Genomic DNA, 16,913 nt, shown 5'->3' with positions numbered 1-16,913 from the left:
TGGTTGAAGGTCATGCAAGAAGAAATGAAATCCTTGCATGAAAATCATACTTTTTAATTGGTGACGTTGCCGAAGGGTAAGAGAGCATTCAAGAATAAATGGGTGTTCAAATTGAAAGCAGATGAAAATGTGTCATGGCCAAGGTACAAACCTCGATTGGTTGTGAAAGGCTTTGAGCAAAAGAAAAGTATTGATTTTAAGGAGATTTTCTCTCCAGTTGTGAAGATGTCCTCTATTCGAGTTGTGCTTGATGTGAAGACTGCATTCCTTCACGGTGACATAGATAAAGAACTTTATATGGAGCAACTAGAGGGTTTCGAGGATAAAGGAAAGGAGCATCTTGTATGCAAGTTGAAGAAGAGCTTATATGGGCTGAAGCAAACGCCAAGGCAGTGGTACACGAAGTTTGATTCCTTCATGGAAGGTCATGGGTATAGTAACACTTCTTCTAATCATTGTGTGTATGTTATGAAATTCTCTGATGGTGATTTTATAATTATCTTGCTTTATGTTGATGACATGTTGATTTTTGGTCATGACACTAAGAAGATTGAAAGTCTTAAGAAAGACTTGAACAGATCCTTTGCTATGAAGGATTTGGGTCCTGCAAAGAAAATCCTTGGCATGAGTATCACTCGTGACAGGAAGAATGGAAAACTGTGGTTGTCGCAGTAGAAGTACATTGAAAAGGTTTTAAAGAGGTTTAGCATGAGTAATTCCAAACCTGTTAGTACTCCACTTGCTAGTCATTTCAAGCTAAGTTCGCAGCAATGTCCTACAAGTGAGAAAGAGAAAGCAGAAATGAAGAAGATTCCATATGCATCTATAGTTGGCAGTTTCATGTATGCTATGGTTTGCACCAGGCCGGATATTGCTCATGCTGTTGAAGTTGTTAGTCGGTTTCTCTCTAATCTTGGCAAGGAACACTGGCAAGCAGTGAAGTGGATTCTCAGATACCTTAATGGTACTTCCAGAGTTTGTTTATGCTTTGGGAGTGGCCAACCTGTGTTAGATGGTTACACAGATGCGGATATGGCTGGGGATCTTGATTCAAGAAAGTCTACTTCTGGTTATATGATGACTTTTGCAGGGGGAGCTGTGTCGTGGCAATCTCGACTTCAGAAATGTGTTGCTTTGTCTACTACAGAGGCATAATACATTGCTGTTGTTAAAGCTTCTAAGGAACTCTTGTGGATGAAGAAATTTCTACAAGAGTTAGGCATCAACCAAGAGAAGTTTGTGTTATTCTGTGACAGTCAGAGTGTTATCCATCTCAGCAAGAATCCGACGTTTCATTCCAGATCGAAGCATATAGGGTGAGGTATCATTGGATACGTTAAGTGGTGCAAGAAATTGTGATCATCAACAATGGCGCCAATAGACTTGGAGCACTCAAATGTGAATCACACTTTGTCACAACTTCGCACAACTAACCAGCAAGTGCACTGGGTCGTCCAAGTAATACCTTATATGAGTAAGGATCGATCCCACGGAGATTGTTGGCATGAAGCAAGCTATGGTCATCTTGTAAATCTCAGTCAGGTGGATTCTAGTGGTTATAATGGTTTTCGAATATAAAATAAATAAAGCATAAAATAAAGATAGAGACACTTATGTAATTCATTGGTAAGAATTTCAGATAAGTGCATAGAGATGCTTTGTTCCTGTTGAATCACTGCTTTCCTACTGCCTTCATCCAATGCTTCATACTCCTTTCCATGGCAAGCTGTATGTTAGTTTAGTTAGTTTTAGCTTAATTTCACTCATTTTCTCTAAATAAACAAGTCCTTTTATGAGTTTTGTTTTCATGCATGATGATATCAAGGAACATGTTAATTCTAGCCAAATTCATGCAAATGCTTTAAGGAATTCATATATGAATGAGTATGAATGAATCTCATGAAATTTATTGCATGAATTGGTAAGACTTTGAAGCTATTTCCCTTGTTGATGATAGGTGATGAAACAAGGAAGCATGGAAGCAAGAATGATGCAAGCTGGGCAAGAAGTTGGCGTTGCCAACTTGGATACAAAGGGCGTTGTTCTTGGCAACGCCAGGAAGAGGAGTTGGCGTTGCCAACTTGGGAATATAGTGCGTTGTTGAAGGCAACGCCAGGAGGCCCTGGAAGAAGCAAAGTTGGCGTTGCCAACTTGAAGCTGGCGTTGCCAACGCCACACACAAGCAAGGCAAGCTTGGCCCTGGAAGAAGCAAAGTTGGCGTTGCCAACTTGAAGCTGGCATTGCCAACGCCACACACAAGCTAACTTGGCCCAGGAAAATGAGATGCACGTTGCCAACTCCAAGTTATGAAGGCGTGTTCCTTGGCAACGTAGCAAGCAAATTGTGGCACCAAAAGGGGAGCTCGAGCACGTTGTTGAAGCTAGGAAGCATTGGCGTGTTTGGCAACAACGCCAGGAATGGTTGCTTGGCTAGGCACCAAGTCTTGGTGCCAACCAAGTTGCCAACGCCCACAAGTGCACCAACCAACGTTGCCAACGCCCACAAGTGCACCAACCAACGTTGCCAACGCCCATAAGTGCACCAACCACGTTGCCAACGCCCATTGGCCTTGCCATGCACGTTGCCAACGCCAGGAAGCAAGCATGGAGCCTTGAGAAGGGCTCGAGCACGTTGCCAACGTGCTAAAGAGAAGGAGTGTTCATCAACAACGCCAGGAAATTGTGGTGCACGTTGCTAACTTGGAATGAATGGGCGTTATCCACAACAACTCCAACAAGGCAGCCTGACCATGTCCTCTTCAATGGAAGATATCTTGAGCTACAGAGATCCAAATTGAGTGCTTCCAGTTGCATTGGAAAGCTGACATTCAGAGCTTTCCAACCATATATAATAGTCTATGGTGGAGCACAAAATTGAAGCCAAACCAGAGTCATCTTTAGGCCCTAAAAACAAGAACATGAAGTGAAATTTAAGAAGGCTAGAGTTGAGCTTGGAGGGGGGACACGAGCACGTTGCCAACGTGCATATTAGGGTGCGTGTTTTGCAACAACGCCAGCCCCAAGTCCCTGCCTTGGGAGAGTAAAGCACGAGCACGTTGCCAACTTGGAGGTGAAGGTGCGTTTTTGGCAACAACTTGGCAGCTTGACCTTACCTTCTTTGAGGAACCATAACTTGAGCTAGGAAAGTCCAATTGAGGTGATTCCAGTGGCATTAGAAAATAGACATCAAGAGCTTTCCAATGATGTATGGTAGTCCATATTGAAGCAAAAGTTTGACACTCAAATTCTGGGCTACATTTAGCATGAAAATAGAGTCAAGAAGAGGAAAAGCAAGTTGTTGGCAACAACTTGGGCTAGCAACGCCCAAGTCTCATACTTCACTCCCAGGAAAATGTCTTGCACATTGCCAACGTGCATTTGGCCTGGAGTTAGTGCCAATAACGCCAAATCCATGGGCCAGAAGCATGATGAATGAATTCTTCCTTTCCAAGTCTAGCAACACTTCTTCCAATTGAGCCAAGAATTCAACAAAGAGGAAGCCCATATTGCTAACCCAATTCAAGAATTTTGAAAGAGCTTTAGGAGTAGTATAAATAGAAGAGATTGATGTACTTGTGGGGACTTTTGGGAATACTTTCTAACACTTAGACATTTTTACACTTTTTAGCACTTGTATTTGAGAACACTTTTGGTACTTCCGAGAGGAGACCCAGAGAGCTAATTTTGGTTCATCTTGGAACTTCTCTTCTTCATTTTTCTTAATCTTTAAGCATTTCATTCTTCTTCTTCTTCTTCCTTTACATTTAGTTTAATTTTGATTTATGGCAATTGTTGTTGAAATTGGAGCAATGACTCACTAAACCCCACTTTCATTAGGGGGAGGAGCTCTGTTTGTTGGAATGGATTGATGAACCCATCTTTCCTCCTTAATTCTAGTGGTTGATTTAAAGAGGGAACTCTTGATCTTCACAGATTCAACCACCATCGAGAGAGGGGTTAATCTATATGAATTATGTGGTGAGTTTGAGGAATGAGCCACATAATTCAGTTTAGAGTTCATCCTTTCATGATTTCTCTAATCAATATACCTTGGTTAGTATGTGAGATGTAACTCTCCTTGGTTGAGATTATAGAAATTGTGTGGCTGGATAATATATGAGCTTCATCTCTTCTCATGAACAATTAGATCACGAGAGTGGCAATTGGTTATGTTGAGAGAGATTGAATCACCAAGAGATTGGGGTTCAATCACCCACTTGCCATAGATCTATACCCATGATTGAGAAGGATTTGACTAACATCAATTCATGAAAACTAACATCTCTGATCCCTAATGATCCTCTCCATCATTAATTCTCATTTCTTTTGTTCTTAGTGTTTGAAAACCCATTACCCAATTCCCTTCTACATTCTTGCAATTTATTATTCTTGTCATTTACATTCTGTTTCTTATTTCTTACTCTTATGCTCTTTAGAATTCAGCACTTTAATTCCTTGCAATTTATCTTTGATGTCATTTAAGTTTCTTGCACTTTAAGTTTCCGTCATTTACTTCCATTTTATTTCTCTATTCTAGTTCTTTACATTTTGTGTCATTTAAATTCTTGCAATTATGTTCAAAAATCAAAATTCTCATGAAATCAAAACTATGTTCGCTTGACTAAATCTACCATTTAACTAAAGTTGCTTAATCTACCAATCCTCGTGGGATCGACCTCACTCCTAGTGAGTCTTATTACTTGATGCGACCCGGTATACTTGCCGGTTAGACGTGAAATCTTAATTTTTACGTATCAAGTTTTTGGCGCCGTTGCCGGGGATTGGAAAAGATTGACAATGATTAGGTGAACGGTGATTTAGATTAAGCAATTTTTTTTGTGTTTTTGTTAAGCCCACTAACTGTTTGATATTTTGTTTCACTAACCCCAATTTCACTCTAGTTCTAGAGTGTCTCACTTGTGATTTTGGTTTTGTTTGTGTATGTCAGGAGCTAGTAGACGTAATATTGAGGACGAGAGAACCCTCTGAAGGATAAGGAGAGCAGAAAGAGGAAAGTTCATAGTTGGTGAAGAGGAGTCAGAGGAATCAGAGGGAGAAGACCAAGTCATGGAGGATGAGATACAAAATCCTCCTGGAGGGGTCAACAATAATGGTGGACACGCTAGAAGGGTGTTATCTTCGTATACCATCCCTGATCCAAGACATTGTGGGAGCAGCATTGCCACTCCAACCGTTCAGGCCAATAACTTTGAGTTGAAACCTCAGCTCATCACTTTGGTACAGAACAATTGCTCTTATGGAGGGGGACCTCTTGAAGACCCAAATCAACATCTATCTGTTTTTCTGAGGATATGCAATACTGTGAAGACAAATGGAGTGCATCCAGATGTCTACAAGTTGTTGCTATTCCCATTCTCTTTGAGGGATAAAGCCACTCAATGGCTAGAGTCATTCCCCAAGGAAAGCCTCAATGATTGGAATGAAGTGATGAGAAGATTTCTAGCAAAGTTCTACCCACCTCAAAAGATCATCAAGTTGAAGACAGAGGTTCAGACTTTTAGGCAAATGGATGGGGAGTCATTATATGAAGCCTGGGAAAGGTACAAGGCACTAATGAGAAGATGCCCACCTGACATGTTTAGTGATTGGGTCAAACTCCAAAACTTCTATGAAGGCCTAAATCCAGAAGCAAGAAAGGGACTAGATTATTCATCAGGAGGATCACTCAACATGATGAAAACTGCTGAGGAAGCTCAAGACCTCATTGAGATTGTGGCAAACAATCAATATTATTACTCATCAGAGAGGCAGCATAATCCGACCCCAAAGAAAGGTGTAATGGAGCTTGAAGGTGTTGATGCTATCTTGGCACAAAACAAGTTAATGCACCAACAAATCCAACAACAAATGGAGATGATAACAAAGAGAATGGATGGTATGCAACTTGCATCAGTGAACACAACAAATCAACCATCACTTGAATGGAGCCAAGGAGAAGGGGCCACGGTTGAGCAACCACAAGAACAAGTTCAATACATGCAGAACACTTCAAATTCTCAGGATGAATTCCATGGTGATACATACAACTCATCTTGGAAGAATCATCCCAATTTAAAGTGGGGAGAAAACCATTGGCAAAAGAACAACAACCACAATCACACCCGTAACACAAACAACCAAAATCACCATACCAACAACACTAACCAATATAGAAAAACACAAAACACATATCAACACCCCCATCATAACTCACAAACTCACCAAAATAACTTCTCTGCGCCATCATCCAACTCACAAAATTTCCACACTAATCCGCCCAACAACTTCCAACAACAATCAACCCCCATCATACCTCCAATTGACCATCATGAGGCCAGAATCTCAAGTCTAGAAGCAACCTTGCAAGCACTTGCTCACACCACTCAAGCTTTAGCTAAGGGACAACAGGAACAAGCGGTCACTATGAAGAACATTGAGAGACAAGTGGGACAATTGGCCAAACAAGCCGAGAAACCAACCAATGTTCTCCCAAGTGACACAATACCCAACCCAAGAGAAGAATGTAAGGCTTTGCAGTTAAGGAGTGGCAAGGTAGTTGGTGAAAGTTCAAATAAAGGAGCAACAAAACCCAAAGAGCAAGACACAGTGGAGAGGCAAGATGAAGAAAAGGCTTCAACATCTAACAAAGGCAAGGAGGTTGTCAAGCCACAAGGCAATCCACCAAGTCAAGGAGGCAACCGTGATGGCAAGGAGAGTATGAATCCACAAAAAGAAAACAAAAATGAAGGAGTGAAAGCTTATGCACCCAAGCTTCCATACCCAACTAGGATACACAAAGGAGCAAAAGACCAACAATTCCCAAGGTTCTTAGAAATCTTCAAGAAACTTGAAATCAACATCCCATTGGCAGAAGCTCTGGAACAGATGCCATTATATGCAAAGTTTCTTAAGGAATTGATCACCAAGAAGAGAAGTTGGCAAGAAAAAGAAACGGTGATTCTCAATCAAGAGTGTAGTGCCATCATTCAACAAGGGTTACCCCCAAAACTCAAAGACCCTGGCAGCTTCCTCATACCTTGCACGATTGGAAGCATGGCCGTTGACAAATCACTTTGTGACCTGGGAGCAAGCATTAATCTAATGCCCCTTACCATGATGAAGAAAATGATGATTGAAGAACTTAAACCCACAAGGATGTCACTCCAACTTGCTGACAGATCCATCAAAGTACCAAATGGAGTAGTTGAGAACCTCTTGGTGAAGGTGGGAAACTTCATATTCCCAGCTGATTTTGTGGTCCTAGACATGGATGAAGAGGGAAACAATTCAGTCATTCTTGGTAGACCCTTTTTGGCTACAGCTAGAACAATCATTGATGTGGAAAAGGGAGAGATGATTTTCAGAGTGCATGATGAGCAAATGACCATAAATGTCTTCAAAGCAATGCAACACCCTGTTGAGAAAGAAAATTGCATGAGGATTGATGTAGTAGATTCTTTGGTTGAAGAAGTACTTGACACAAACCATCAAGTGAAACAAGAAGAGGTCCATAACATCAAGGGACAAGAAGAGAACAAGTTGGAAGCATCAGAGGAACCAAGTGAAGCTACGAAAGAAGAGGCACCACAACAAGAGTTGAGACCACTACCCCCTCATCTCAAATATGCATTCCTTGGTGAGAAGGACAGCTTCCCAGTGATCATCAATTCCACATTGAGTGCAGAGGAAGAAGAAAAGCTCCTTGTAGTATTGAAAGCTCACAAAGAGGCTTTGGGGTGGACCATTGATGACTTGAAAGGCATAAGCCCTGCCATATGCATGCACAAGATACTCTTGGAAGAGAATTCCAAACCAGTGGTACAACCTCAAAGAAGATTGAACCCCACAATGAAGGAGGTTGTTCAAAAGGAAGTTCTGAAGTTGTGTAAAGCTGGGATCATCTACCCTATATCTGACAGCCCATGGGTCAGTCCAGTGCAAGTGGTTCCCAAGAAAGGGGGGATGACTGTCATTGTTAATGAGAAGAATGAGCTTATCCCAACACGAACAGTGACAGGGTGGAGGATGTGCATAGACTATAGAAGGCTGAATGATGCTACACGAAAAGACCACTTTCCTCTCCCTTTCATTGATCAGATGCTTGAAAGGTTGGCTGGCCATGCCTACTACTGTTTTCTTGATGGATATTCTGGATATAACCAGATAGTGGTTGACCCCATGGATCAAGAGAAGACCTCCTTCACTTGTCCCTTTGGAGTTTTTGCATATAGGAGAATGCCATTTGGACTATGTAATGCCCCAGCTACCTTCCAAAGGTGCATGCTATCAATCTTCTCAGACATGGTAGAAAAATTCATTGAAGTCTTTATGGATGATTTCTCTGTTTTTGGTGATTCCTTCAATACTTGCTTGCACCATCTTACCTTAGTCTTGAAAAGATGCCAAGAAACAAACTTAGTTTTGAATTGGGAGAAATGCCATTTCATGGTACCCGAAGGCATTGTTCTTGGTCATAAAATTTCAAGAAAAGGTATAGAAGTTGACAAGGCAAAAGTAGAAATTATAGAAAAACTTCCTTTGCCAACTAGTGTGAAAGCCGTTAGAAGTTTCTTAGGGCATGCTGGTTTCTATAGGAGATTCATCAAAGATTTTTCCAAAATAGCAAAGCCACTAAGCAATTTGTTGGTGGTAGACAACCCTTTTATCTTTGATGATGAATGCAAACATGCTTTTGAAACTCTAAAGGCTAAGCTCACCACAGCACCAATCATCACACCCCCAAGTTGGGGACTACCTTTTGAACTCATGTGTGATGCAAGTAACCTTGCAATTGGTGCTGTGTTGGGGCAGAGGAAGGAAAAGAAGCTTCATGTTATCTACTATGCAAGTAAGGTATTGAATGAAACTCAAAGAAACTACACCACAACAGAGAAAGAGTTACTAGCCGTGGTATATGCTTTTGATAAGTTCAGACAATATTTGATTGGATCTAAAGTCTTAGTGTATACTGACCATGCTGCTATTAAGTATCTTATGTCAAAACAGGACGCCAAACCAAGGCTAATCAGATGGGTGCTACTCCTATAAGAGTTTGACATTGAGATCAAAGATAGGAAGGGCAGTGAAAATCAAGTTGCTGATCATTTATCAAGGGTACCACAAGATGCATGCCAAGACAACATTCCATCAATAAATGAAGAGTTTCCAGATGAACACCTCTTGCACATTCAACATGTCCCTTGGTTTGCAGACATGGCCAACTACAAAGCAGGAAGAATCATTCCACAAGAGTACACAAGACAACAAGTTAAGAAGCTGTTGCATGAGGCTAGGTTCTTCTTCTGGGATGACCCATTCTTGTTCAAAAGATGCCCAGATGGAATGATAAGAAGATGTGTGTTAGAAGATGAGATGAAGAACATACTATGGCATTGTCACAACTCTAATTATGGTGGTCATTTTGGGGCTGAAAGAACTGCTGCAAAGGTCCTTCAAAGTGGTTTCTATTGGCCTTCAATCTTCAAGGATGCTAGGGAGTTTGTGAGCCAATGCAATGAATGTCAAAGAACAGGGGGTTTGTCAAAGAAAAATGAGATGCCTCAAAAGTTCATTTTGGAAGTGGAACTCTTTGATTTGTGGGGAATAGATTTCATGGGACCTTTTCCTCCATCCTACACATTCAAATACATCTTGGTAGCAGTAGAGTATGTCTCCAAATGGGTAGAAGCAATAGCCATCACCACATGTGATACCAACGTGGTCTTGCAATTCCTCAAGAAGAACATCTTCACTAGATTTGGAGTGCCCAAAGGACTTATAAGTGATGGGGGAAGCCACTTTTGCAACAAGCAACTAAACTCCTTACTCCACAAATATGGTGTCACTCACAAAGTAGCCACACCATATCACCCTCAAACCAATGGGCAAGCTGAACTTGCCAACAGAGAGCTAAAAAGGATCTTGGAGAAGACTGTGGGAACAACAAGAAAGGACTGGGTTAGGAAGCTGGATGATGCACTTTGGGCATATAGGACAGCCTTCAAGACACCCATAGGAAAATCTCCATTTCAGTTGGTGTATGGAAAGGCATGCCACCTCCCTGTGGAGCTTGAACATAAGGCCTTTTGGGCCACCAAACTTCTGAATCTAGATGCTCAAGCAGCAGGAGAGAAGAGGTTGCTACAACTCAATGAACTTGAGGAGTTCAGATTGGAGGCATATGACAATGCCAAAATATACAAGGAGAGAGCAAAGAGATGGCATGATAAGAGGATCTCTCAAAGAACATTCGAACCGGGCCAAAAGGTGTTGTTATTTAACTCAAGATTGAAGTTTTTCCCAGGGAAGCTGAGGTCTAGATGGACTGGTCCATACACCATCACCAAAGTATCACCTCATGGCTATGTTGAATTACTTGATGAAGCCTCAAAACAAACCTTCACAGCTAATGGACATAGGGTTAAGCACTATTTTGGTGGCCCTTGGAGCAAGGAAGAGAGTGTGCAACTCTTAACATGAGCAAAGAAGCTGCATTGTCAAGCTAAGGACAATAAACAAGCGCTTCATGGGAGGCAACCCATGCGCAGGGAGTCTTTTATTTTCATACTTTAGTAACCAATAATGATTAAGTAGACTAGTACATGGTGTATGCAAGGCACTAAGTTTGGTGTGGCCAATCTTGAAGTAATGACAAAAGTGTGTTCTACAACACTTAGCCACAAACTAAGTTTGGTGTCCATACATACACGAAAATGCTAGACTATGAGAGTATAGTAATCATTTTAGTTATTCAAAAAAAAAAAAAAAAGAAAAAAACGTGAATTAGCATATAATGTAGGTAAAATACTAAGTTTGATGTGGCTATCTTTGGAATTAATTCCATAGAGCACTTAGTCACAAACTAAGTTTGGTGTCTTCACTTACATTAATAATGCTAGAAAAAATAGATTAGGGAATCAATTCAAAAATTTTAATTTTAGTTTAGTCAATTTTGTATAGGAATATCATTATAAGTTTTTAGCTATTAATGTCACTTTAAGAATCTTAAGCTTTTGGAATTTTGTTGCAGGAAAGAAAGAAAGAAGTGATGGGGAATCTTGGAAGCATATAATGAAAGAAAGAAAGAAATGATGGAGAATCATGGTGAATGAAGTCACGGATACACAAGGATGGGAAGTCACATGAGTATTAAACTTTGTGCATTGGAAAGAAGTGAACTCAACATGCATTGGGCACAAGGAAGCATGCTCCCCATGCCATGACCGAGCCTTAAATGCTAATAGAACCATGCCTCCCCACCAACTTTCACATTAAATACTTCAACCATATTCATCAAACCTCATTCTTCATCATTCATTCCTCTACCCCCATAACCTCACTTAAGTACCCGAACTCATATTCAACCTCCAACCTATTCCATGTTTCACAAATTCTAGCCTTGAGCCTAATCTTTACCCAACAAAACTCATGAAGCACCACATCTCCTCCACATAACCGAAACACTCAACCTCCCTTCACCATCATTTTCTCTCTTCTCTAAGTCACCGTGCTCATCATATACCTCTCTCATTCACAACTATTTTCTTTATGCTTGAGGACAATCATTGATCTAAGTTTGGTGTGGAAGATTCAACCCTTGCAAGTGAATTTCAATGGCCTCATCATCAAGGAATAGGAGAGGAGATGAAGGACAAGATGCCTATGATGAAAGAAGATTCAAATCCAAACACAATGAGCGGATCTTTAGTTGGATGTCAAGCAAAGATGTTGTTCCAGAGTTACCATTCAAGCTTAAAAAAGATGAATATCCTGAAATACAAAAGATAATCAGAAAAAGGGGATGGGAGCTTCTCTGTGATCAACCTCAAGAAGTGAGCATGCTTCTCATCCATGAGTTCTACACTAATGTGATAAGAGAATATGAAGATGAAGAACCTTACATGAGTTATGTAAGAGGTGTGACTGTTGATTTTAGCCCAGATACCATCAACAGGGTGCTAAAAGTCAAAGCAAAACAGTTCAAACGACCTAGCTATGAAGAAAGGGTTGAAAATGACCCAAGATATGTGGATGTGGTGAGTGATTTATGCAGAATAGGCACGGATTGGGTGTTGGACTCACATGGACAACCACTCAAGCTTCGGAGAGGTGATCTCATACCTCAAGCAAAAGGATGGCATGACATAGTGAGGAGGTCATTGATCTCCACTTCAAATAATTCTGAGGTAACAGTGAATAGAGCAATCATGATCCATTGCATAATGAAAGGAGGGGAAATCAATGTTGGAGACATTATAGCCAAGAACATCATTGACATAGCTCAAAAGGTCAAACAGGACAGCTGGCTAGGATATCCTAGTACTATTCTGCGCCTATGTGAAGAAGCTGGAGTGCCTCTGGAAGAATTTGGAGAAACTGATGTGGTCTCCATTGGAAAACCTCTCACCAAAGAAAGGTTGGAGTTTATCACCACAACCCAATTGGAAAGGCAACCTTTAGCAAGAAGGAAGAAAAGGAAAGAAGTAAGACAAGAGGAGGAGCCTCAAGAAATGGATGAATCCCACACCTTGAACATGAATCAACTCCAAGCCGCCTTAGAAGGAATTTCTGGGCAATATTCACACATTCAAAGAAGCCAAGAGGAACAAGCTCAACAACAAAGGGACCTTTGGCAATTGATGGATCAACAAAGAGGGGTTCAAGTTCAGTGGATGAACCAACAAAATGAATACCAAGCACACATGATGGAGCTACAACAAGAACAATATGCCAAGATGCAGGAAGCCATCAACAATTCAACTATGGAGCATGAAAAAGCCATGGAGAAAGTAATAGAAGAACAAGCTCAACTAAGGAAAGAGCAAGCTCAGCAAAGGGAGCTTCTCCATAGGTTGGATGCTAGACATGACACATTTCACAAAGATTTCAATGAAAGCAGAATGTTCAGGGAAGCCAGGCACAAGGACAGACTTGACTATGATATATGCACCCAAGAAAAGCTCAGTTACCTCTGCTCCACACCCCCATTACTCAACCCACAAATTAAAACCTTCAATGAAGCTCGCAAGATATTTGAAGAGCAGGAACTTGCAAGGGTGAGATTTAATCAACAGAGGCTACAGGAGACAATGATAAGCTCAGGAATTTGGCAAAAAGAAGATCCAAAGGGGGATGCAACAACAAAGCAACAAGGAGAACGGAGAAGTAAAAAGAAAGAAGATCCAAAGGGAGATTCAATAACAAAACAACAAGGAGAGCTGAGAAAGAAAAAGAAAGAAGATCCAAAAGGCAAAGGAAAGCAAGGAGAATCAAGCAAAGGAAAAGGGACATGAAGACTAAAGGTGGTGAAGTTCCTATGTTTTTCTTTATGTTTTATTAAATAAAGAAGATGTATGTCTGAAATATGGTATACCTTCTAGGATGCATTTTTCCTTTTGAAGCATTATCTTTTATGTTGCCCATTCCATGCATCACCACTCACAGATTTGGAATGGTTGCTTGTCTTTAATACTTTTACTTGTCATTGGAATAAAAGATGTAGTTTGAGCAAGAACAGAGAGAATTCTAGCTTAAAAAGAAGCATGTTGTCCCATGAGAAAAGTGCTAGCATACATGCATTTATTGTGAAAGAATCAAGGTTCAATGAACTCAAAAGAATGCTTGCTTATACAAGACTAGTTTGGTTAAGGATCACAAAGACTTTATCAGTAATAGCACAAATAACCTTGACAATAAAGAAAATAGAATACAAAGAATGAAAGGCTAGGCATCAATGACAAAATGTGGATATGTGTCTGTGGTGATTGATGTTAAGAGACATACTTGGGCTAGTAAATCCGAGGGGTGCTTCATCACCCGGTAACTTGAGTTAACTAACTCGGGATTATCGATTGAAAACCCACAATCAAGAGTAGCTCTATAACAGAACATTTAGCAACCCAAAGAGGTGCTGGACACCACTATCCAAACAAGATTTCAATGTTATATGCCTGTGACTGAATGTGTTAAGGAAAGAGGCTTGAGTGAGTAAATCTTTAAGAGTGTCTCAACACTTAACAACTTGAACCAACTGGTTTGGGATTGTTGATTGAAAGCTTATGCTAAAGAGCCGCCTTAAGACAAGATTTCGAGCTTAATTGAAAGAAAAAGGGGAAAGAAAAAAAGAAGGAAAAAGAAATAAGCAGAAAAAATTGGTTCAAGGATCATGTGCTAAGGTATGAAAGAAGTCTAGTGAAGTTAACCAATTAGTAGTGAAGCAAGCATTTTAATTGAAAAAGTTGAATAGTTGTGTTCAATTACAATAAATTAATGACCACACAAGTGAGGACAATATGCTCAATGAAAATTACTCTCTGGAAGAACATTCAAGTCTTACATCTTAAATTCTTGTGACAAAGTCCTTTATATTTTGCTTGAGGACAAGCAATACTTTAAGTTTGGTGTTGTGATGCAAATGCATATTTGCATTATTAGTTAGTTAGTTTAGTTAGTTTTAGCTTAATTTCACTCATTTTCTCTAAATAAACAAGTCCTTTTATGAGTTTTGTTTCCATGCATGATGATATCAAGGAACATGTTAATTCTAGCCAAATTCATGCAAATGCTTTAAGGAATGCATATATGAATGAGTATGAATGAATCTCATGAAATTTATTGCATGAATTGGTAAGACTTTGAAGCTATTTCCCTTGTTGATGATAGGTGATGAAACAAGGAAGCATGGAAGCAAGAATGATGCAAGCTGGGCAAGAAGTTGGCGTTGCCAACTTGGATACAAAGGGCGTTGTTCTTGGCAACGCCAGGAAGAGGAGTTGGCGTTGCCAACTTGGGAATATAGTGCGTTGTTGAAGGCAACGCCAGGAGGCCCTGAAAGAAGCAAAGTTGGCGTTGCCAACTTGAAGCTGGCGTTGCCAACGCCACACACAAGCAAGGCAAGCTTGGCCCTGGAAGAAGCAAAGTTGGCGTTGCCAACTTGAAGCTGGCGTTGCCAACGCCACACACAAGCTAACTTGGCCCAGGAAAATGAGATGCACGTTGCCAACTCCAAGTTATGAAGGCGTGTTCCTTGGCAACGTAGCAAGCAAATTGTGGCACCAAAAGGGGAGCTCGAGCACGTTATTGAAGCTAGGAAGCATTGGCGTGTTTGGCAACAACGCCAGGAATGGTTGCTTGGCTAGGCACCAAGTCTTGGTGCCAACCAAGTTGCCAACGCCCACAAGTGCACCAACCAACGTTGCCAACGCCCACAAGTGCACCAACCAACGTTGCCAACGCCCACAAGTGCACCAACCAACGTTGCCAACGCCCATAAGTGCACCAACCACGTTGCCAACGCCCATTGGCCTTGCCATGCACGTTGCCAACGCCAGGAAGCAAGCATGGAGCCTTGAGAAGGGCTCGAGCACGTTGCCAACGTGCTAAAGAGAAGGAGTGTTCATCAACAACGCCAGGAAATTGTGGTGCACGTTGCTAACTTGGAATGAATGGGCGTTATCCACAACAACTCCAACAAGGCAGCCTGACCATGTCCTCTTCAATGGAAGATATCTTGAGCTACAGAGATCCAAATTGAGTGCTTCTAGTTGCATTGGAAAGCTGACATTCAGAGCTTTCCAACCATATATAATAGTCTATGGTGGAGCACAAAATTGAAGCCAAACCAGAGTCATCTTTAGGCCCTAAACACAAGAACATGAAGTGAAATTTAAGAAGGCTAGAGTTGAGCCTGGAGGGGGGACACGAGCACGTTGCCAACGTGCATATTAGGGTGCGTGTTTTGCAACAACGCCAGCCCCAAGTCCCTGCCTTGGGAGAGTAAAGCACGAGCACGTTGCCAACTTGGAGGTGAAGGTGCGTTTTTGGCAACAACTTGGCAGCTTGACCTTACCTTCTTTGAGGAACCATAACTTGAGCTAGGAAAGTCCAATTGAGGTGATTCCAGTGGCATTAGAAAATAGACATCAAGAGCTTTCCAATGATGTATGGTAGTCCATATTGAAGCAAAAGGTTGACACTCAAACTCTGGGCTACATTTAGCATGAAAATAGAGTCAAGAAGAGGAAAAGCAAGTTGTTGGCAACAACTTGGGCTAGCAACGCCCAAGTCTCATACTTCACTCCCAGGAAAATGTCTTGCACGTTGCCAACGTGCATTTGGCCTGGAGTTAGTGCCAATAACGCCAAATCCATGGGCCAGAAGCATGATGAATGAATTCTTCCTTTCCAAGTCTAGCAACACTTCTTCCAATTGAGCCAAGAATTCAACAAAGAGGAAGCCCATATTGCTAACCCAATTCAAGAATTTTGAAAGAGCTTTAGGAGTAGTATAAATAGAAGAGATTGATGTACTTGTGGGGACTTTTGGGAATACTTTCTAACACTTAGACATTTTTACACTTTTTAGCACTTGTATTTGAGAACACTTTTGGTACTTCCGAGAGGAGACCCAGAGAGCTAATTTTGGTTCATCTTGGAACTTCTCTTCTTCATTTTTCTTAATCTTTAAGCATTTCATTCTTCTTCTTCTTCTTCCTTTACATTTAGTTTAATTTTGATTTATGGCAATTGTTGTTGAAATTGGAGCAATGACTCACTAAACCCCACTTTCATTAGGGGGAGGAGCTCTGTTTGTTGGAATGGATTGATGAACCCATCTTTCCTCCTCAATTCTAGTGGTTGATTTAAAGAGGGAACTCTTGATCTTCACAGATTCAACCACCATCGAGAGAGGGGTTAATCTATATGAATTATGTGGTGAGTTTGAGGAATGAGCCACATAATTCAGTTTAGAGTTCATCCTTTCATGATTTCTCTAATCAATATACCTTGGTTAGTATGTGAGATGTAACTCTCCTTGGTTGAGATTATAGAAATTGTGTGGCTGGATAATATATGAGCTTCATCTCTTCTCATGAACAATTAGATCACGAGAGTGGCAATTGGTTATGTTGAGAGA

The 16,913-nt window shown here is 40.9% G+C and overlaps 1 pseudogene; it reads left to right on the top strand.

Moving 5' to 3' along the window:
* Window positions 1-708: 708 nt before the first annotated feature.
* LOC130980702 (E3 ubiquitin-protein ligase AIRP2-like) overlaps window positions 709-16,913 on the top strand; it is a 48,186-nt pseudogene continuing 31,981 nt past the window's right edge.

The sequence above is a fragment of the Arachis stenosperma genome, chromosome 1 (genome assembly GCF_014773155.1).
Source record: "Arachis stenosperma cultivar V10309 chromosome 1, arast.V10309.gnm1.PFL2, whole genome shotgun sequence".
Classification (NCBI taxonomy): domain Eukaryota; kingdom Viridiplantae; phylum Streptophyta; class Magnoliopsida; order Fabales; family Fabaceae; genus Arachis; species Arachis stenosperma.
Note: the sequence above shows the minus strand (reverse complement) of the source record. Positions and strands in the feature narration are given on the sequence as shown.